Below are 22,436 nucleotides of genomic sequence, written 5' to 3' on the forward strand. Positions count from 1 at the left end.
GGTGTCCTGATGCAGAGGTGGTTTGGAGAGGACACTGGGGAAGGTCAACACTCACACGCACAGAATGACAACCTACTAGAAAAATAGGAAGTGAAAACAAACCCCCAGCTTCTGTAGAGAACGGACATTCACAAAGGGGAACCAGGGGCCTCCCCTAGCCTCAGAAGTTTTGTTCGCCCCACCCCTTCGACTGTGATTTTATCATCTTGCCGTCTGATCCTCCTGGGTGATTTTGATTGATTCTCAAAGATGGGAAAGCTCACACTTAATTCTGATGCCCGAGGACATCCCAGCGCTATGACTGATTTATGGAGGTTGTTGTTAGAAAGACAACTACTTGAAAATGGCGGGAGAGCAAGTGAGTTGCACAATAGTTCTTGGTGACCTCAGAAAGTGGATGAGGGTTTCGGTTCTCACACTTGGGGTTGAATTACCACCCCCAAAACAGGCAGGGAGATTTCATCTCATGATGTCAGGTGGATGGATGAGCAGTGTTTCTAAAGGAAGCAAGTCATTTTGGTCTTTGCTTTCCCTCCCTTCCTTTAAGCAAGGAAAGAAAAAAAAAAAAAAAGAAGAAGAAGAAAAAAAATATTAGTACCGGGGCATCTTCCCCTATCTTTCCAGAACTTACCTATTGGTTTCCCTATCATTTCTGTAGACTCTTTTTTTCTTTGTAGAACAAGTCTGGCTTTGTTAAACCTGGCTCACTCAGTCCCTTCTCAAATTTAAGAAAAGTTTCATCACCTGCAACTTCTTTGAATTCACCACTTTTCTTACCTCAAAATATCCCCCCACCCACCCACCCATAAAATGAAGAAAAGCAGCCACTTCTATGGCATTTAGGCTCATGACCTGAATGTTAAAGAATATATATATATAGCTACCTATCAAAATAACTTACAATTTACATAAGGTATCTAAATCTATAAAAACACATTGAGACACGGTATTTAAAATTATTATGTTTCCTGTCATTGGAGATCTTCAGTTTTAAGCTTCAAAAAGACAGAATTCCACGAACCCACATTTAGAGTGTGATCTCAGGAAGGTAATTAGAGTCTGGCTCTCAAGTCCTCAGAACCTGAAAGAATCAAGGGATTTACAGTGAGTGAGGACATGCACTCATTCAAACCTAACAGAAACACAATGAAGAAAAATGTTTCTAAAGACTGGACAATTTTCAAAAAATAAAAATTACTTACCAAAAAAAAAAAAAAAAAAAAAGAAAGAAAGAAAGAAAGAAAGAAAGAAAGCAAACACAGGAACCCACAAAGTACATTTCATCTAAGGAACAACTTCAGTTTTGTCAGTCATCTTTATACCTTACTAATGTAGAACAACAGAAATGATTCTGAGTGCAGAAGGGTGAGAATGTCCTTTTTTGGAGCAGCTTATTATTCTGTGTGATTTCCTGCTGACTGGGCCTTTTCCCTGACTACCCGTAACTGCTGGGCCCAGGGAGAGTCAAGTCTTGTACTATAGGCCAAGTCTCATATTAAACACTTTGCTGGAATTCACTGTGATAACCCTCGGAGTCCATGAGGTGGTAGAAGGATTCTAAACAATGAGGAGAGAAGGGAGAGAGCCTTCTGAGGCTGAGGAGTGACATGGCCAAAAGCTGTGGATGTGGAAGGTGAAGCTAAGGGGACAAGAAGGCTCTTGTAGAAAGTTAATGGAAGCTGAGCTTGGAAAAGTGGCCGGAAGTCAGCTTCCAGGGCTCCTTTAGTGCTCATCCAGGAGCAGCTGTGTACACCGGTAAGCAGAACTACAGACCAGAGCTTTGATAAAATCCCTTGGTTCTCTCACTTTCCCTGCTATCAGTACTAAAATCTACTGTCATCATTATGGCCATGCTACCATCATAAAAACAGCAATTTTTAGCACACCCACCTCCACATGCCTCTCCTGTGAGAGGAACAGAGAAAGAGAAAGTGTTTCGTGTTTTTTATTGAGTCAGTCAGTCAACCCATTAGGGAGCTAGGTCTGTGGCAAGGGGTGGGTCTGTGGGAGGTGCTGAGTCATGGCTGAGAGCCCTTCCCAGCTCCTGCCCCGCTGAGACACAGCTCTTAGGAGCCAGCCAGGCTTGGAGAGCTGGGACAGGCAGGCCCAGGGTGCCCGGCCAGCACACACAGATCTCCCTCCTGGCCCAGGTCAAGAGAGAGTTCTTCATTGCCACAAACATTGTCACCCGTGCCAGCCATGCCAGCAGCTCCCTCAACGCCCCTTCGTGGCCAAGCCACCCCAGAAAGATGGTGTATGCAGACACGATGAAGCTGAAAAAGGGAAATCCTATAAAACTCACAGAAAAAGAGATCAAGTGCTCCTATCCAAGAAACAAAACAAATTCTTTTTTTTCCCCTTTGGTAAAATCAATGATTGCTGAGAATAAAATACCTAAGTTCACTGGGTTTTGTTTTTGTTTTAGGGGTTTTGTTGGTGGTGGTGGTTTTAGTAATTTATAAGTATAAACTATCCTGAATATTAAAAATACTGCACACGTGCTTACTGTTCTTGCACTAAGTGTGGGAAAAAATGGTTTCTGGAAGAGACCATCGAGGTGGGTTGGTTGAACTGAAGATAATACTATTTGACTTTTTTTTGTTTTCTTGCCTCAACTAGCTTAGTATATTATAAATGACTCAGAGAGAAGGTCTTAAAAGATGCTGTCTGGGTCACTAAATGTTAATATCTACAGGATACAGAGAAATGTCTTGTCTCAATTTTAAGTAATTATCCTGCTTTTACCTCATGTGTCTACTATCTTACTAAGCTTGCATGAAACGCATAATTACCATTCAAGAAAGCTTGCTTTGCCCATGCTGGCAGGAATGTCTCACAGCAAGTCACCATGAGCCCCTTGAGGGCAGAACCAGGGCCTGCTCACCTTTCACACCCCATTCCCCATGCAGCATCTGCAATTTGGCATGCAGTTGACAAAAGATGACCAAATCAGTCACAGAGGAATGTCCCAATCACATCAACTTCAGTCACACTGCAAGGGAAGAGTAGGCAGCTACCAGGTACCACCGCTTCTAGCCAATGCTTTAGATCAGACCCAGCATGTCTCCTTGGAATTATTTTCTCCCATTTCCTGATTGGCCCCCCAAATTCCAGTCTCAACCCCCTGCAGTCCCCACCCCACTAACATACTGGAGCAATATCCCTGTTATGCCATCTGCCAAGGTCTTCCCATTGTCCTCAGAATAAAATCCAGATTTCCTTACACACCGTAGAGAATCTTTTTTTTTTTTTTTTTAAGATTTTATTCACTTATTTGAGAGAGAGAGACAGAGACAGTGGGAGAGAGCACAAGTGAGGAGGAGAAGGAAAATCAGTCTCTTTGCTGAGCAGGGAGCCCAATGGGGGCTCGATCCCAGGACCCCAAGATCTTGACCTGAGCTGAAGGCAGATGCTTACCCGACTGAGCCACCCAGATGTCTGAGAATCTTTTCATTCCATGAGGATAGGCTTATAGTAATAATGCTCCCGGGTGAGAAAACACGTTGAGTAGGGTGTAAGGGAGGATGCATAAAGATACACAAGTTTTCATTGCTCAGGAAAGGTGTGAACAGTGAAAACATACAGAGCAGGTCCCCAGGAACTGTCAGACCTGGGGGACCCTGGTCATGGTGGCAGGAGAAAGGGAGAAGAGAGAGAAGAAAGGGAAGCAGTACACCTGGGGCCACATTCCCATGCAAGGCTGTGGGCTTGCAGATCACAGAGAAGAGGTTAGACACCAGGAGATTTTGCTGCCTTTCTCCATTGTTCCTCCTGAAATGGCCTCACAGACCGCTACAACGGACATGGAGCAACGGCAAGGCAGCAGGCCGAAAACCCAAGCCATGGCTCCCATCCAACCTCACAGGGTCCCGACCTCTTGGTCGATGGCTACCACACAAACCACAGGAACATGGACACATTCTACTTTTTGTGAGGACTTTCAGAACAGCCATCCTCTTCTCAAAATATCCATTGTCCTCTCTGTGCTGCTGTCCCTTTCTGACAGAGAGAAGCAGAAAGGCCGGCTCAGAGACTACAGATGCATTTCGCTCAGCAAGGCCCTCAGCTGTTTCTGCTTTCTCTACCTCATGTCACATTTGTTGCACGTCCTGTCTCTTTTCATTTGCACGCTGTCCCTTCCTAAACTTGATGAGAGCACAACAATGCCTCTAAGTACCCATTTGTTGAAGACGTGTAGACACTGATGTGAAGGATGCTGGCACGAAGCTCACGGCGTCAAGTGTGTTGAGGGCCGTTCTGTCATGGCTGTTGGGCTCATGGGCTTGCCTCCTCTGAGCTACACAGGGGTAGGCTGCTTGTATTCCTCTACTGATCTCATGACAGTAGCAAGCCAGAGAGGGAAATCCATTGCCCGATAACAGATTTCCCCCAATTAGCAGCTTAAAAATGACGTTCATTTATCCCAGTGCCATGGGCCAGGAACCTGGAAACAGCTTAGCCAGGTGGCTCTGGCTCAGGGTCCCACATGAAACTGTAGTCAAGACATCCATCGGAGCAGTGATCGTACAAAGGCTTGGAAGCATAGAAGGAAAATTCTGCAAGTTCAGGAAACCACGAGCCTGGCGTGGCTTGGGCACATGGTGTTGGGGAGGGGGCTGATGATCAGGACGTGGGTCTAGAAAGGTAGGTCTCCCCAGGATGCTTCTCAAATGGCAGACGCTGGCTTGTGGTGTCTACTCTGTGGTCGGCAGGGAGCCCTTCTGGAACTGTACCACAATGTTGCATCTGCAGAAATCAGTCACTGGCACTATAGAAACTGGATGGGGTATGGATGGGATAAGGAAGAAACCAGGAGTCTCTATTGATGGCTCAGGGAGAAATGTTGTGCTTCCCAAGCAGGGCTGAGGAGGGTGCTACAGAGCATCAGAACTTGAAGAAGGATCCTATGTTGCAGGTGAGAGAAAGAGGCTCTCTTTAACAAAACAGACACAGCTTGACACACCCATAAAGGCCCAGCATTTTGTTTGTTGAGGGTTGGTCAGGAATGCTGTTTCTGGGACCCAGGACTTTGTCCATGCACCCAGAGAAGGTTACTGCAGGCATATGTCTTTTGCTCGTGTTCATGAATTGTCATGTAGTAGGAGTGGCATCTTTGTGATTGCTCAAATATTTCTTCAAAATATCCTTAGGAAAGCACATTTGTCTATGGGCAAAATAACTTAAAATTAGTAAAGTCAATATTTAATTTGGACCTAGTTAGGAAAGCGGAATTTTCCATGGAGAATCAGAAGTGTTACCAGGATATGGTGAATTGGAACAACAGCCCTGACTCCTGCATTTTGAGAAGACAAGACTGCTGGTCCCAGGGAGTGATTCAGGGCAAGAAAAGTGATGGATTCACCAGCAAGAGCTCTGAGCCAAGAATTTGGTGAGGCAATCATTTTCTAAAGGTCGTCCTACCACCACTGGTTGCTCCTGATTTTACTGAATTCTCCACCCTCCAGCCTAGCCCCATACTTCTCTCTTCCACCTTAAGATCACCTTCGATGTTTGTGATCCCCTTTTCTTGTTCACAGAATAACTAGGGTGTGGAAAATGTACTCTTTTATCTGACCTGTGTCACACAGCTTCACGAGAATGACTTTGTACCCTCCTCCTCCACTTTCCATCTTCTACGAGGGTCCTACAGACGTCCTCGCTTTGAGATGAGCCAAGAGACCAGCCTGGTACAATCAAGCCCCCAGGAATAAAACAAGTCTCTGCCATTCGTGATTGCCGCCTTCTTTTTACTCATCTAGCTAAAGTTTCTGAACTTTATTGTTCTTTCCAAAGAATCAACTTATTAATAACCTAATCATTAGGTTATTCATTCGAGATCTCTTCTTTTCTCATGGATATGTGTGCAGCTATAATTGCCCGTGAGACTGCCCTCGCTGCCTCTCATAGGTTTTGCTTGGCTGGGTTCACTCCACTCTTTAAGCCATAAAAGTAATTACAGTAAACTGGGAAAACAGAAGGCATGAGGGGATACAAGTGGTCATGAGTGTGGCTTTTCCCTAAATTAAAACAATCTAGATAAGATTCATCTACTTGTAAACTGAGTTGTTCTTCTGACTAAGAGAGAAGCTATTTTTGCCAATGAAACGGTAGTCTAAAAAAAGAGACTCTTCTGGGTCTTCTTTGCCATACTCTGGCAAATTTGGGTAGTCTCAAAACTGTGACACAGTGTCGACTAGTTTGCAGTAAATGCCTCTTCAGTCAGAGAATGTATTTTATAGTGACCAAGAAGAACTAGACAAAACTTTCTCTTCTATCACCCTGGGCCATTAAGAGTTCCAAATATTGTTGCAGGGGCTGGGTCACCAGGATCTTTATCCAAGGCCACCTCTCTATACTGCCCAGCCTCCTCCATCAGCCAGTGTGGAAAACTGGCCACACTTCAGAGGAACGTCCATCATTTTGTGGTCTGGGATCTGGATGATTAACAGGTGACCATGAGCCAGCACTAAACAGAATGGGGCTGAATTTCCTAGGGAGACATAAAACTAATGTCCTGGCCTCTTGTGGTTACAAAAGATCCCTCCCAACCCAGTACAACTCAGCCCAGGAAATTTCCCAGGTGATTTTAGTTGGACACAAGCTTGCCCCTCACTTCCAGGCCTTGACTGTTTTGGAATGTTGCTATGCATTATTAAACAGCTGCCACATTTTGTCCAAGAGGTGGCCACATTTCAGTGGCTGGTGAAGTAATTCCTGTTTATATGTGCAATTGCAAAATGTTTCGGAACCCTCTGGCATGAAAAGCATCTTATAATACATCATTACTTATTTTTAACAAGAGTGGAGAGGGATGAGGGCTTTTTCCCACATACACATACTTTGAAAGGTGATAGTCAACCAGGAACAACTTCTGATGGGTTCTCTGCTTTTATCCAGTTGATTGGAGCACAGCTGAGAATGTCACTTTAATGGTGAAACAAATCTTAAGGTAATTTCTTGGAATGCGTATCTGATGAGACAAGACCAAAAAAAAATTTTTTTAAAAGTGAAGCTGAACACAATCATCTACATATTTAGTTGCCTAGAACAATAAAAGCCTAGAGAAGAATTTGTGTTCTTTTGAGTGACATAGCCATTGTGGTCATCATGGGCTGGTAAGCCCAAGTAATTATGAAAATCAAATTATTTCTTTCAGAAAGCCGGCCAAAAACATATTGCTAAACTTGGCATACCAATGTAAATCAAAAGCTATGTACTACCTAATCATATATCATACTTTGATAGCTCATTTTTTTTCCTGAGGGGATAAAATTATTTCACAGGCAACAGTCCCAGGTATTATTAAAATTGTTTCACAAATGAGAAAACTTATAGGCAAAGAGAAATTGAGTAATTCACGCATTCTCTCGGCTGAGTCACAGCCTAAGTAACCTAAGAAGCCCTTTCTCCTCACTTCTTTTCTCCTTGCCCCCTTAAAGGATCACAGTGCCAGGCAAAATTTCTCCTTAGCTTGTTTAGTAAATTCTCAGGTTTAGATCAATTCAAAATTCCACTGTGAAGTAGAAAATAAAAGGAAAAAAAAACAAACAAAACAATGAGTAGACAAATATTTTGATACAATGCAACTCAAACTATATGCTAGAAATAAATACTTCAAACCAAGAATACACATCTATTTTAAAGACTGCTCTATTATCGGGACTTATGTTTACATCCTCTTTACAAATGCCGCAGAAGGTATTAACCAATACACATTAGAACAAAAGCATTTTTCAATGCAATTAAAAAGCAATTCATTCTGCATATGTGTGATACATCCCTCTCTTATCCCATCTATCTCTTAACCTCATCCGCAACTCCAGAGACTGCAACTGGAAAGTTCTCAAACTGAAAACTGGGTGCCTGCCAACATACAAACTTTATATTTGCTTAGCAAACATCAAAGAGTGAATAATGTGTTGTCATTCCCTGACCTTACAAGAAGGTTGGATATAAAGTAACAACAGCCTTAGTCACTATGTGCAATGACAGAGCTGAAGAATTTATCCCTCAGCCTGGATTCTTTCCTTCTTTGTCCAAAAGGGAATAGCCAGCTACTTTGCAGGGGATAGGTGCTTTGTAGGTCCACATTATTTCATTACCTAAACAAAGCCATGGTCTAAGGAAGACGGTGGAAGCTAGAAGGCAGAAAACCAGGTTCAAATGCTGGACTTTCTCCTAACCGGCTGTGTGGCCTTGGGTTTGGCACTCTACCTCTCCAACCTTTTCCATCTGTGAAAGAAAGAACAAATGACTTGCAAGGTCTACGAGTCTGGGATTCAAGTGCAGTCAGCCAAGGTTTCTTTGTTCCCTGACATAGAGATGCTAGGTCCCCTCAGGACAGCACTGCTTCCTGCCTGCCTCCTTGAGTGCTTCAGGACCTTGTGCTCCACTCTGCAAGCCAATCCGTTTTCACTGATTACAAGGTTCTTTAGACCAAGTGTCCTCCTTCTGTCTGAATCATGTTTCCCATGTCCTTTAGGACATAGATTGGCCATCACCCCCAAAAGCAGCACTACCGACCTCCAAGATCCCTGGTAGCCTGCGCTCCCCTGCCCCTCCCGAGATAGCCAGGCATCTCCTTACCAGTTCTGAGTCCTCCCCTGGCTACAAGGCTAGTGGTCCCATTGTGCCAAAATATAGCGATGACACTGGTGACCACTTACCCAACTCTCATCAGGCTTTCCCTAACAAGCTCTCTCAGAGGTGGGTACAACTGTGAGCATCCTAGACAAGAAAACGAAACCGAAGAGAAGATAAGGTGTCCAAGATTTACATGATCAATAAGCACAGAGCCAGAATTCGGATTCAGTAGAGCTCCTGCAACAGTAGATTCCTACTATCCACTGCCTCTCTGCCAGATGTCTGCTCAGTGTATGTGCCTTCAGAGCCCTGAACATCACCAACTACAGCCAAGGCAAAGAGCTGTAGCTCTTTGCCATTCCTTTCTCTGAGCACCAATGTCATTGCAATGGCTCCACTGATCCCATGCTGCCTTGACCGGCAGCTGCCTTGACCGGCAGCCACCTGCCCCCAGAGCTGCCTGCAACCTCCTCAGATAACAAAGAGGCTTACAGACTCCTCTACCTTCACCAGCATCCTATGCAGGATAGACATTAAGTGACTATTCATTGAATGAAGAAAAGCATTATTAGTGAGACTATACTGTTCCCTTAATTATGGATATGCTGTCGTAGGGGAAAACAAGACATCCTAAAGATGGAGAAAAAGTGCCCTAAAGAACAAACTTTACTTTAAGAAAATAAATTTTTTCTGAAAATATCAGCATCACACAAATTAAATTGAAAAGCAGTCCTGCAACAACAAACTCGGAAATAGAATATTCAAACCAAATACCCGATGGGATATTACACAGAAAAGAGACCAATAAGTTTAGGAAAACATTTATCCCTGGATATTATGGTTATGGCCAGCCTCCAGGAGATAAAAACATTCTGTGTTTATAGATTTAGTCCATGGAGCTTAAATTCATTGTTCCCAGTGAATTTATCTTTACCTGCTGTCTTCTAATTGGTTGTTATGAAATTACACTCCAATATGTCCATGCGTCTGTGGCTATGGATGCCTTGTAATTCCGTCTTTTTATTTGTATTATTGTGTATATTTTCTTTCTCTCTCTCTCTCTTTCTCTTTTTTTTTTTTTTATTACATTTTATTTTTCCAGAGTCATCTTTGTTCCTCCATCTCATTTTTCCCTCAAGTTCATACTCAACACAATGACATTGTTTGGAAGTCCTTGTCATACAAAAATTAAAATCTTGATTTACCCATAATTTGTTCTTTCTGTGGTCCTCTAATCCACATGTTCTCTATGTCCCTCATGTGACAGCCTCACTCAAAGACAGAGACACCTTTCTGGATTTTCAATGAGATAGATTCCCTCCACCAAATCATCACTAAATAGAATCAGCTCCTTGGAAAATATCAGTGTGTTGAGTGTTTGTCTTGGTTGAGGAATATGCAAGACAAGAGCTGGGTGCTGGGTTCATAGGGGTCCATTAGTCTATTCTCTCTAGTTTTGTTATACTTGACAGTTTTGCACAATGGGAAGTTTAAAATGATACTATTAAGCAACGCTAGTAAAAACCTGTGTCACACGTCTCACATTAAATGCAAATGTTTCCACTCTTGCCCTGGAGGTGGGATTTAGGTGCTACACTCAATGCTCTATCTGGCTATGCTTCAGGATGTCCTTCCCCTGTTCTGCAGCACAAGCTCAGGGCCAATGTTGTAAGTAAATGAAGAAATGACAGCAGCCACTTTCCAAGCCAAGCAGCCAGGAGACAGACAGCAGGCCAGAAAGTCTCAGCTGCTGCTGTGGGAGAGCCCTGCTCAGCTTGTAACTAAAACAAGGCTGATAAGAGAAAGTTAACAGAGTCAGCAGGGCTGTCCTCAACCCCATGCTGGGGCTGCCCTGGTGGCCCGACTCTGGGAAGGATGTGTGATCCTACAACCAGACCAGTTCCTTCAGGCACTGGGTCTAAGTACCAATTCATACATAGAACCCCCTCAGAAGATTTCCCTTCATTTTTGGTGAGTCTCCTTCAAAATGAAAGGGCCATTTTGCTAAAAGAATTCTGCAGTTCACCAAAAAATATTCTGGTAAGATCCTCCATGACTTCATTCCAATAATGAGATAACTGAAACTTAAAAGAGGTAGAAGAAAACAGGCTTTTTTGTTAACCCAGAATCAATATCACATCAGTGAGACCATCGTTAAAGGGCAGGTCAAAGATTTTAATGTTTTCTTTGGTTGTCCATCCCTCCCTCTTGAGACTGGACACAGCTCAGAAAAATAACAGCCATATCAGTCTATGTCATATGGGAGGAAACCTAAAAACTAATCCCGGAATCAGAATTGGCTTAACGTACCTCCCAGCAGTAGTGTTGGCTTTTAGCATACTTAGGCATGAAAAATGTCTTTGCCTGTATTGATGCCAGAAACAAAGCCGTGATTGCAACGGGCTTGATCCAGGCTCAGCCATGCAGCCAGTAGGCGGTAGGAAGTCTGTACCAGGAGTATATGCTGGAGTACTAAAACACTTCCATACTGATCAGTAAGCAGCCACTGAGCTTAGACTAGAGGATTTCCCAGTCCCCCTTCCCACAGAGCTGCTCCTCTGAGAAGTTCAAGTCCGCATTAGGGACCTCCAGAGACTTGCCCCAGCACTTCCACCTGCATTTATATCAAAAGGTCGGTGCCACGCTGATCAAAAAGTATTTTCTCCTTTACCCCCTGGGCTAGACCTGAATTACTGTCCTCTCATTCACATGGCTTCACAAACACAGCAGCTACCCTCTGAGCAAAGATGATGTCAGGGTCAAGTTTTCAGAAGAAAAAGCTGTCCAAAGGGAGCATAACCTAATGAAGCAGGGCCCCCAGTACCCTGCTGATAACCCATGGACTGTAAATGGATCCTGACGAACTATGAGGCAGACTTCAGGGAAGAAGATACCACAGGTTTGACATAAAGCCAACACATAAAACATTGAAAATAAAACAATAAAAACAATTTTGTTTGTTTTGGTATTATTAAAAACAAACAAACAAACAAAACTGATGGTACTGTCGGGTAGCTTAAAAACTTAAAATGAACCAAAGTGGACTTGGGAGTTTTACTCATTGCAAACTTTTTGGCAACCAAGGCATTCAAAATCATTTATTTCATCTTAGATTGGGCCAAATTTCTATAATAGAAAGATGATCAGTGTAAGTTATATTGAACATGATGATGATGATGATGGTTGTGGTGGTGATGATGACAATAATGATGGTCTTTGTCCTAATAAGCATGAAAGTTAACCCAACATTTTCCCCCTTTATCATTCCATTACCTCCTTACCTACCTCCCATGGTCAAAACAATACGTATTCTTGTGTATGCTTATATATAACAACCAAAAAATTGTTCCTGAAAACAAGAATGCTGCTTTGACATTATTGACAGCTATCAGATAATAAATGGAAATATAGAAAAACACCCTTGGTTATTAGAAAACACTTTTTAAGTGGGGCTGGGAAACAGCTCCTACAGAAATCCTAATTTAAACTTACAACCATATCACTGATTGTTCTTTTTTATTTTCTTGGCAGAAATGATAAGACAAATATGTATTAACTGTACAACCTTCCCTTATTGGTGGCAAAGTCATTGCTTGTTTTTTGGGAGCCATGAGCAGAGATGAACCATGATGTCAGTGGGTATCTGGAACCTTATGGGGCCCAAGCATATTTCTGCTGTGGGCAGCAGGAGCTGGAGTTGGAGCCGCAGCAGCTGGAGCAGACTGCTAGACCTGCAGCTAGCAGTCAGGGCATCTTCATCACCACCAAACCTGTTAAAGCCTATTGGGTCTTATGAAAAAGACCATCAAGCATTTTCAGCAGAAGGGATCCCACCATGTTGGTCTGAAATTCATGCAGACTTCTGAAGAGTTTCTCAAAGAACACTACATTGACCTGAAGGACCATCCATTCTCTGCGGGTCTGATGAAACACACGTGCACAGGGCTAGGGATTGTCATGATGTGGGAGAGACTGTGTGTTGTGAAAACAAATCAAGTGATGTTCCAAGAGATGCAGTTACACACTCCAAAGCATCCATGGGCATGTTTGCACCTGTGCTGGGCGGAAAACTATTCATGGTAGTGATTCTTGGAGAATGCAGAAGAGATGCACTTGTGGTCCCTGTGTAGTGTTCATCTGAGTAAAATGTTTTATCCCAATGCAAAAGAAAAAATAATGGCTTTAGAAATTAATGTTGGCAGTCCTTTATAGATCTTGGATATCAACCCCTCATCTGTAGTGTCATTTGCAAATATCTTCTCCCATTCCATGGGTTGCCTCTTTGTTGTTGACTGTTTCCTTTGCTGTACAGAAGTCTTTTATCTTGATGAAGTCTCAAAAGTTTATTTTTGCTTTTGTTTCCTTTGCCTTTGGAGATGTGTTTTGAAAGAAGTTGCTGTGGCTGATGTCAAAGAGGTTACGGTCTCTTCTAGGACTTTGATGGATTTCTGTCTCACATTGAGCTCTTTCATCCATTTAGAGTTTATCTTTGTGTATAGTATAACTGGATGGTTGAGTTTCAGTCTTCTGTATATAGCTATCCAATTTTCCCAGCACCATTTATTGAAGAGACTGTCTTTTTTCCATTGGGTATTTTTTCCTGTTTTGTTGAAGATTAGTTGACCATAGTGTTGAGGGTCCATATCTGGACTCTCTATTTTGTTCCAATTCAACACCCAAAAAACAAATAATCAAATCACAAAATGGGCAGAAGTCATGAACAGACACTTCTCCAAAGAAGACATACAAATAGCTAACAAACACATGAAAAAAATTATTCATCATCATTAGTCATTAGGGAAATTCAAATCAAAACTAGATCAAGATACCACCTTACACCAGTTAGAATGGCAAAAATTGACAAGGCAAGAAACAATAAATGTTGGAGAGGATGTGGAGAAAGGGGAATTCTCTTACACTGTTAGTGAGAATCTAAAGTGATGTGGTCACTTTGGAAAACAGTGTGGAGGTTTCTCAGAAATTTAAAAATAGGGTTATCCTATGACCCAGCAATTGCACTACGGGGTATTTACCCGAAAGATACAGATGTTGTAAAAGGAAGGGCCACATGCATCCCAAAGTTCATAGTAGCAATGTCCACAATAGCCAAACATGGAAAGAGCAAAGATGCCCTTCAACAGACAAATGGATAAAGAAGATGTGATGCATATATGCAATGAAATATTACTCAACCATCAGAAAGGATGAATACCCAACTTTTGCATCAACATGGACCAAACTGGAGGAGATTATACTAAGTGAAATAAGTCAAGCAGAGAAAGACAATTATCATATGGTTTTACATATTCATGGAGCACAAGGAATAGCATGGAGGACATTAGGAGAAGGAGGGGTCAAAAGATGGAGGGACATCAGGAAGGGAGATGAGCCATGAGACTATGAGCTCCATGAAACAAACTGAGGGGGATGGAGGGATAAGTTAGCCCAGTGATGGGTAATAAGGAGAGCACATATTGCATAGAGCACTGGGTGTTATACACAAACAATGAATCACGGAACTAATCAAAAACTAATGATGTACTGTATGATGACTAACAAAGCATAATAAAGAAAAAAGAAACTAATGTTAGCATAATTTCAAAAATTCAGTGATGGGAGAGGACAGGGTCACACAAAGCAACATAAAATTCTCTGAGGCCAAGTGTTGGTAATCAGAGCAAAAGTCAGGGGTCCCTTCTCCCCATAGACCAATTCTAGCTAGCTGAAGCACAGGGGAAAAGGCAGAGAGCCAGGAAACAAACAGACCAAAATTCAGGTTTTCCCATGGAGACAGCAACAGAGACTTTCTGCTGTTCCACATCATTGTATGGACAGACCCAGGGACCCAAGTGGCTCTATGACTACACAAATGGTTGCAACTAATTCCTGCAGGCAGGGAGACTTTCTCATTTGAAGAGGTAGTGTAGCCACGGTAACTATCTCATAAATGTATGTGACACTCGTGGGTTCCTCTGGAGAACAGTTTTCTCCTGCTTATCACCAAATCTTTCACAGGGACAATTTCTTGAGTGGAAGGGAGGCATCAGGGCCTTTATATCTCTTGCTATGACTCAAAATACATAACTGTGGTTGAACTTAAAGAGGAGTAGTCAGAATAGCCCATGTTTATAGGCCTCTGCTATTCATGCCCCTACAAATTCTCTAGGACTAATTGGTTCAACCAAGAATATAGTTAGAAAAAGAACATCTTTTGAATGGTTCAAATTATGTATCATGTAGGCAATGTTTCTCCAATGCATTTGAATAGAATAAAATAGAAAATAAAATAATACTTAGTAAATATAAGTTTCACATAAGTAAAACTTGGGTGTTGGGTTATGATGTCAGACATAATTCTTACTTTGAAAACTGCTACTTTAGAGCTTCCTTTCCACGGATGTATTAGGTCATCTGTTCAAATTCGGAGGTAAAGCTGTTTGATCAAAATTAAAAAGATGTGATTTGCATTAATAATCCAAGTATGGGAAAGAGAGATGTTTTGTTTCATTACACCAAAAATATAATCATTTTATAACCAAGGAGATAGAGCTGGTCTCCTCTGCAATAGGAAAATGATCTTGAAAAGCAAGTGGGTATAAACCACATCTGATCCACCAATGTCAAGCTCCAGTGTCTGCAATCATTGCATGGCCCCACACCACCTCCAAATTTATGGGTTCCAATCCCACATTCCTTTATTCTCTGCAGAAAGAAAGAATTGTTGTAGTTCTTCTAAACTCATAGCCTAAAAGCAGTTTTTGCTACATTTTTAAATAAATTGGGAAAAGATAATGATTTCTTGCATTTGAAAATGCATCTTAAATGTGCCCAGTAGCTAAATTCAAGTTGTACTCTTCCAAGTTTCTAAAAGCCCTTTCTAAGCTACCTGAGCAGCACTTAACATTAATTTTGAGCATAAAGGGAAACCAGAGTCCAGACACAGTTGAGATTAGGTGGAGTCCAGCCTCAAGGAGATACCAGGATGGGGAGGGGGGAAGGAGATTGAGGCTGAGAAGGGAACCATCTAAAAGAGGAAGCTAATGTGGCTTCTTCTAAGGCCTGTCTTCAACCCCCTCTCCCAGGCATTACACTCCTTCACTACTCCTTCTACAAAGCCCCTGTAGGGTCTGAGTGCTCTGGGTCTATGGCCAATGCTGCCCCAAACTTTGATGTGGGAAGATATCTCTAGAATTCAAAACTAAGAATTTGATGTAAGAAGCTGTTTATGGATGTTTGGAGTTTCTACTGACCATAGGAAAGTCTCACACTACAATTAAAGATACCCTAAAAAAACAAAGTTCAGATGACCCATGGATCTGAGTATAGCACAGGAACTCAGATACAACGTATTTGGATTTCTAACACCTTCCAGTGGTGCACTGAAACAGATCACTGTAGAGCCAGAAGCCACCACACACAACTAACAGGTGTTAACAGCGAGTTCAAGCAAGATGTCCCCTGAAAACCGGGATCCAGAGGCCATTGTACCACTAGACTTGGAAAAGGTGAAATTAACTTCTGTCAATTTGCTTTCATTTAAAATTCTTTTCACTGTAGGTTAGATTGTAGTTTATAGCCCGCAGGTCATTCAATTTTTTTTTTTATTTTTAATGATCATGATTTCACTCTCTTACATTAAACATGAGAATATAATAGAATTCAACATCAAATATTAAAAAATCAATAACAATTTAAGCCTTGGAAACCAGAAAGACGTTACTGGGCACAATAATGCATAAAGAACTGTTTTATAGAATGATTCTATTAAATAGCAACATTACTGTGTGGAATTATCAGTCTTAAATAGAGTGACAGTAAAAATTACAGAAATGAAACTTTTATCATGAACAGTAAAGTAGTCAGTGGCTCCAAAGGCAAGAAACATGGCATTGGAGAATGCATTCATTTTGCTATGAAATCTAATATAACTACACCCAAAATACTATGCTTTGTGTCAGGGCTTATACCAGTAGCTCTTTTTCTATTCCTTGACCACACTAAAACTTTGCTCATGAAAGAAACCATAACACTAGAGAGTCCTGAATAGGTCTACACTTGCACATATGCAGAGTAAGAAATAAATTGTTCAATGGATTTCAGAAAATGCACTGGAGGGGCCAGAAATGTTCCTTAACCCACCGCTGTTTCAAAAACACCTCTACCATGCCAATGTAATGGTCAAAGACACAGTTTTAGACTTTTCTTCCTCTATTAGCTGGATTTTTTTAATGTTTTTAGCAAATATATAATTTTGTGTAATTTTATATAAACAACATGTAATTTCAAAGTACATGATTGAGATTTTTCTGAGAGCAAAAATTGCTAGGAGATGAGGAAGCATAAACAAGCAGGACTGCATCAGGCTCTTCCAGAAGCTGAGCATGAACCATCACCAGGCAGAGAAAAGCACAGGGTCTGGGCTTCCAGATTTTGCATACACTTGACTCGAATGTCAGATATCATTGCTAGGAAGCCCTGCCACTAGCCATACAGCCAGGGCTACCCAAAAGCTTGCTAGTGCCTTGGGAAATGACTTGAGTAAATGTATTGAAAGGATAAATCTTAATCATGTCATCACTTGGTTACAAAAATAGCCCAAGAACAAGACAAGGGCAAGATCAAGAAGAGACACTGAAACAAATGTGGGACCAGCGTCATGCCAAACCACAGCCAGGCATAGTAACAGACACCGCGTATTCGCTGAACATCTGCAGTGGTCAGGCTCTGCTGGGGCTTCATGTGTGGTGACAGCCACCAATGCCCCTGCTCCCCAGGCCGTTTCTTCATCGGAAGTCTCCCTCCTGTTTGCGTTGTGTGTTTGGCTCCTGGTGGCATCAAAATAGTAGCCTTCAGAGCCCTATGGTGTTGGTGGAGGTGAAGTGGCACCAAGAGGGAAAAATTGTCAAGAGGTTATTTAAAAGAAACTGGTGATTTAAAAAAACATTCCCCTATCCCCGCATCTAGCAGTTAACCAGAGCATGTAGACAAGATGCCCTCTTCTATATTCCAAACATGCCCCGTAGAGCACATTTTAGCTTTTTGTTATCACTTTTCACTTTGTAAGTTGCCTTTCATGTCCTTTTTCAATGCACTCTTATTTGATGAAAATATTGTAGAAGAGGGAGGCGGCGTGGTTTCTCCCAGTCCTTTAATCCCTCTGTCTGGCCTGGATCCTGAACACCTAGGGACGGGCAATGGCTCAACTCAACCTGCATTTGTGGGTCACTTCTTATAAGTACTGTCTGTACCTTGGGACTACAGGAGACCTGTGGCAGACGCTGCCACGTGCCTTCCTGCAATCTGTCTGTCGCTGTGCCACTAGATGGGGAAAGGTGGATACAGCAAGAAAAAAGTGCCAAAGACAAAAAAATATCATCATGTGGCTGGGATCAAGGAAGGCTTTGATGAGGAAGAAGTCTAGACGCACTCTGAAAGCAGACTCATCTGACAAATCGAAATAATACTTCCCAAAGACAGAGTGCCCTTCCTCCAAGGTTTCATGCTGCATGGCACCTTGCTGTCCTAATGGATGCCGAATGACGTCACCAGCCATGTGCCCACCAGCACCACTCTCTCTGTACCACCACGGCCAGGTGGCCACATCTCACCCCCTCAAGTCAACCGTCCAAGTAAGAGAGGCAAGGGGCAAAGCTACTATTTTTTTTGCATAGCCCATGTCTCCAGTTACTATCCCTGCCATATCATTTTCTTCTGAAGTGTCTCCCTAACATAGGACCTCACTTGTACTAAAACACGAAGTTCTCAATGGTGCAGGGAGTGGTGGGAAGGAATCTCTCAGGAGAACGATTCTTCTCTGAATTAACTGCACTCCCTTTGTCTAAACAAGCTACGTGGATGTGGTTTTTCTCATCAGTTCCTCATCCCCACTCTTCTTTCTTGTCCATCACAGCAAAAGAAACTGTCAGAGCCAGAGAACCCAGAATTTCAACTCGTGAAGAATAATAAGTCCTAGAGAGGCTAAGGGACAAAGGGTTTCACTTGTTGCACATTTTCTAGGACTTGTTGCACATTTTCTGAGGACTTGGCCAAATCATCCGACCAGAATCTTGAAGGTGCAGAAAACGGGCATTTTAAATAACAGGCATCCAAAAGTAAGGTTCAGCAAAATTCACTTTCCAGAACTCTTTCAAACTGGAGGAGTCTTAGAATGGGGAGAGAACGTCCAGTTTGGGAAGTCTTCTTTCAGGAAACAAAGCATAAAGCAGTTGTGAATTCTGCAACAGAAAACGGTCTTGTCCTTTACACGTCTGAGCAGATTGAGCCGGGTGGTGCCCATGTTGTGAGGCCATGAGGCAGAGTCATCAAGGCTGCTCATCTACCCCCATGTTATTCAGCTCCTTCGGGGCCATGTACATAAGCAGGCTTCAACACGTGTCCTTTGACTGTGGGAACAGCCTTATGCAGAGAAAATATATCACCCCAAATGCCACAACTGCCTTACTGTTGTGCATAACCTGGCTTAATGTTTGCCATCATCTACTAAAAACATCATATTCCAACGTCTGTCCTTCACTGGACCATGAGCTGTCAAGGACGTGGGTTGCCCTTCATCCCTCTGTATGCTCTATATCTAGCTCAAGAAGGAAATTCAAAATGACCCAATAGATGCAGCTTTTCCATCAAAACAGGGCTAAGTCCCACACTGCACAAGGTGTCTGTTACGTTTCTACTCTGGGCTACAAATAAAGCAACTGAAACACAGAAAGAGCCTGAGAATATATGCATGACCATGAGGGACACAGCTGAGTCAGGGGTCCAGTTCCAGAGCAGCTTCATCAAACAGCTACCAAAATGACATGATAAAATGCAGTCTTGGGGAAACTTTTTTAAGTAGAGGGAGTTGGTTGGTATACAAAAGCAAGGTAATTGGTTGATTCATATCTATTTCATTGTAATCGATTGTATATGGAGATACATCTTAATTTTAGAGGGCCTGATGTTTCCTGGGAAAATTTAAAGTAAACAACAACAATAATAATAATGCAATCCAAAGAGAGTTTCTCTGGCTGCGCTTGAGAAACTCAGGGCCAGATCAGATGCTCATTACTCTGAAGAAAAATCCAGTCTTTCCTCTCACCCTGCTCTCACCCATTCTACAAGTCTCTCCCAGTTGACAATGGCTCTGCCCTGAGGACATCTCTGGGGGCGTGACTTTTCAAGGTCTTTATTGAAAGCACCACCTGGAAGGAGTGATTACCTAACAATTTGCCAAAAGGGAGGGCTGCAGAACCTTTGGCATTTTTGAATTGCAACTGTTTTCTGTCATCGTAAAGAAAAAGCTAATCATTTTTTCCAACAAACCACCCCCTCTGTCTCCTGCACAGACTATTACGAAATTGCCAAAGACCACACACTTGGCTTTCTCTGTTTTCACAGTTTTTAAAGCCATCATCAAAAGGCAAAAGGAGCTCGAGATGAGGATTTCTTTCCAGCACAGCATCTGAAGTGGAATTCCATTGGTAGAATGCTATTCTCTTCTGGCTACCTTCCATAAGTTCCATCTTCTTATTAAGTGTTTATCATCTCGCTTAAAGAAAAAGGAGACGAAAAAATCTCGAACTGTGTCCAACTGGGAAAGTGCCATACGGCTCTTACAGTCATGCTATCGAATATTCTGGAAATGAACTTTAAAGACCAAAAAATTTAGCCCATAATATAAAAGTTCAATTTATGATAACATTTATCTCCATGTTAATAAGGAATTTGCAAACAAAGATGATTATCCAGGTCTTTGAAGATGTACACCATGAATCAATCCAGCTACATATTAGTGATACAAGGCAGTTGGTTTTAACAGAGTTGGCTGAATCTAAGATGTTTCTTTTTTATGTGAAATTATGTTGAGAGAATTTTGAAATGCACACCATCTGAGTCATAGGCACTGGCTTAGAAGCAGGAATTTAGCACAAACATTTTTTAGCGGCAGATCAGTGATGTAAAGTTTGTTTTCAAGGGAGAATAAAATAAATGTTTCACTTCCAAAACCAACCTGACCTACAGAGAAGAACATGTCATTGGGTCCAAAGTTTATGAAAGTCATCAGAACAACCAATTCATCAGGAACAGCCCTCCTGGGGCACGTCCTCTGTGAACCATGGTGCCCTAACGCAGAGCTTTCCTCTACCTGCCCATCTCACTCTGTCTCTGCAGACATGTATTCCAGCAACTGACACCCAGTTCCTTGGGGTCCTAAAGTGTGGTCCACCCTTCCTGGTCACCCAGAGACAATGCTTCCCATTGCCTCCCTAGCCGAACCTCCTATTCAGGCACTCTCATGTACACACTTTTGTATGTCACATGAATGTGACATATTCTCAGAGGTTCTGTTTATATTTTTAATGGCTCAGGGAATTAGTATTTATTACAAATAACAACATCTGTAACACTGCAGGTTGCTTTATGACAGGGTGTGCTTTTGCTTATTCTACTCCTGCTACATGGATTTTCCATCCTACCTCTGACTTTCCAAACTGAACTCATTCTTGCAGACTTAATTCAAGCATTATCTCTATTATGAAACCTTCCCTACCTCTTCTGTTCCCTGGAATTTTTCTCTTCTCACTACTTCTGTTTTACCTGTATGTGTTGCTCTAACCCAGGATTTACTATCTACTTATTTTTGTTTCACTCATAAATTGTATCATACGTATAATTTGATCTCCCTCATAGATATCTCAAGCAATCTGAGTGTAAGATTATTCTTCTATGGTATTCCCTATAATACCTGGTCACAAAGCATCACTCAATAAGTAGTAATGGAGGGATGGAAAGGCACCTTTCCAACTCTGGTGCAGATTCTACCTTAAGTGGAAACACATTCTTACAGTTAATTTCCTAAGCATTGTCTCAATGGGTATTGAGTTTCATTTTATTTTGAGACATACTGCTCTCATTTTGAATCATTTTGTATGGGGCTATGAGAGTAAATGAACAAAGGGGAAAATACTAGAAAAAGTCTGAGACCAATATGCCTTGTGCAGCATAAAGCAGTAGATCCCAAACACTGCAAATACTGCAGTATATTGGAATCATCTGGGTAGTTTATTAAAAACAAAATTCAAAGACTTTACACTCATCCCCAAACTACTTAAAGGATGCCTCTCAATGCAGGATCCAGGAACTTATCTCTACTGTAACAAAATCCCTGATGGATGTGAACAAACAGCTTGATGCAGATCATTGGGTTGACATATGGAAAACTCCCATATAAGTGCTAAGTTCAAATAATGGTTCTGAAACTTAAAAGGCATGTGATTTAGGATAAGTTGTTGAAATTCCCTGATCTCCACCTACTCATCTATTGAATTGGAAAAATTAAATCCAATAGCAGGGAAGATGACCCCATTCGGATTACTGTCCCCTGCTGTGGCCTTGTCCCCTGGGCTAGGGACAAGTTATTTCTAGTTATTTCTCTTGAAATAATTAGAGTTAACTCTCAAGAGTGTTGGCCATTTCAGCCCTGATCTTCCTGGAAAGAGTAGAAGCTGAGACCAGAAGTGGAATCTTCATCTTAATCTTGGAAGATATTTCCAAACTGTCTCTCGTGGGCCTCGTAGTCTAGATGCGTTCTAAGGTACTCCTCAGTGGGAGGGCAGGAGAGGTGATTGGGCCTCTGCCACAAAAGGTAAGCATGGAGCTCTACCAAAAGAATGCCTGCAGGGGACCCTCTAAGATGGGTTGATACCTGAGGGTATCTAGCAGCAAGCTGTGCATTATTCATAGTGTAAATTACTTCTTTCTATTATCCTGAAAGTTTAGCAAAATCTTATGGATCTGATTTACATAATAGGAAATTAAAGGAAGCTCTGTATATATGCCTGAACCAATATGGT

At 42.0% G+C, this 22,436-nt stretch overlaps 1 long non-coding RNA gene across 1 annotated transcript in view; it reads right to left on the bottom strand.

Moving 5' to 3' along the window:
• Nucleotides 1-3,275: 3,275 nt before the first annotated feature.
• Nucleotides 3,276-22,436, bottom strand: part of LOC131813832 (uncharacterized) — a 123,452-nt gene continuing 104,291 nt past the window's right edge. The window contains exons 2-3 of the long non-coding RNA XR_009346994.1: nt 6,840-6,970; nt 3,276-4,904 (exon numbers count right to left, since the gene is read on the bottom strand). This is a non-coding gene — a long non-coding RNA (uncharacterized LOC131813832). The remainder of the gene's footprint in view (nt 4,905-6,839; nt 6,971-22,436) is intronic.

The sequence above is a fragment of the Mustela lutreola genome, chromosome 13 (assembly GCF_030435805.1).
Source record: "Mustela lutreola isolate mMusLut2 chromosome 13, mMusLut2.pri, whole genome shotgun sequence".
Classification (NCBI taxonomy): Eukaryota; Metazoa; Chordata; class Mammalia; order Carnivora; family Mustelidae; genus Mustela; species Mustela lutreola.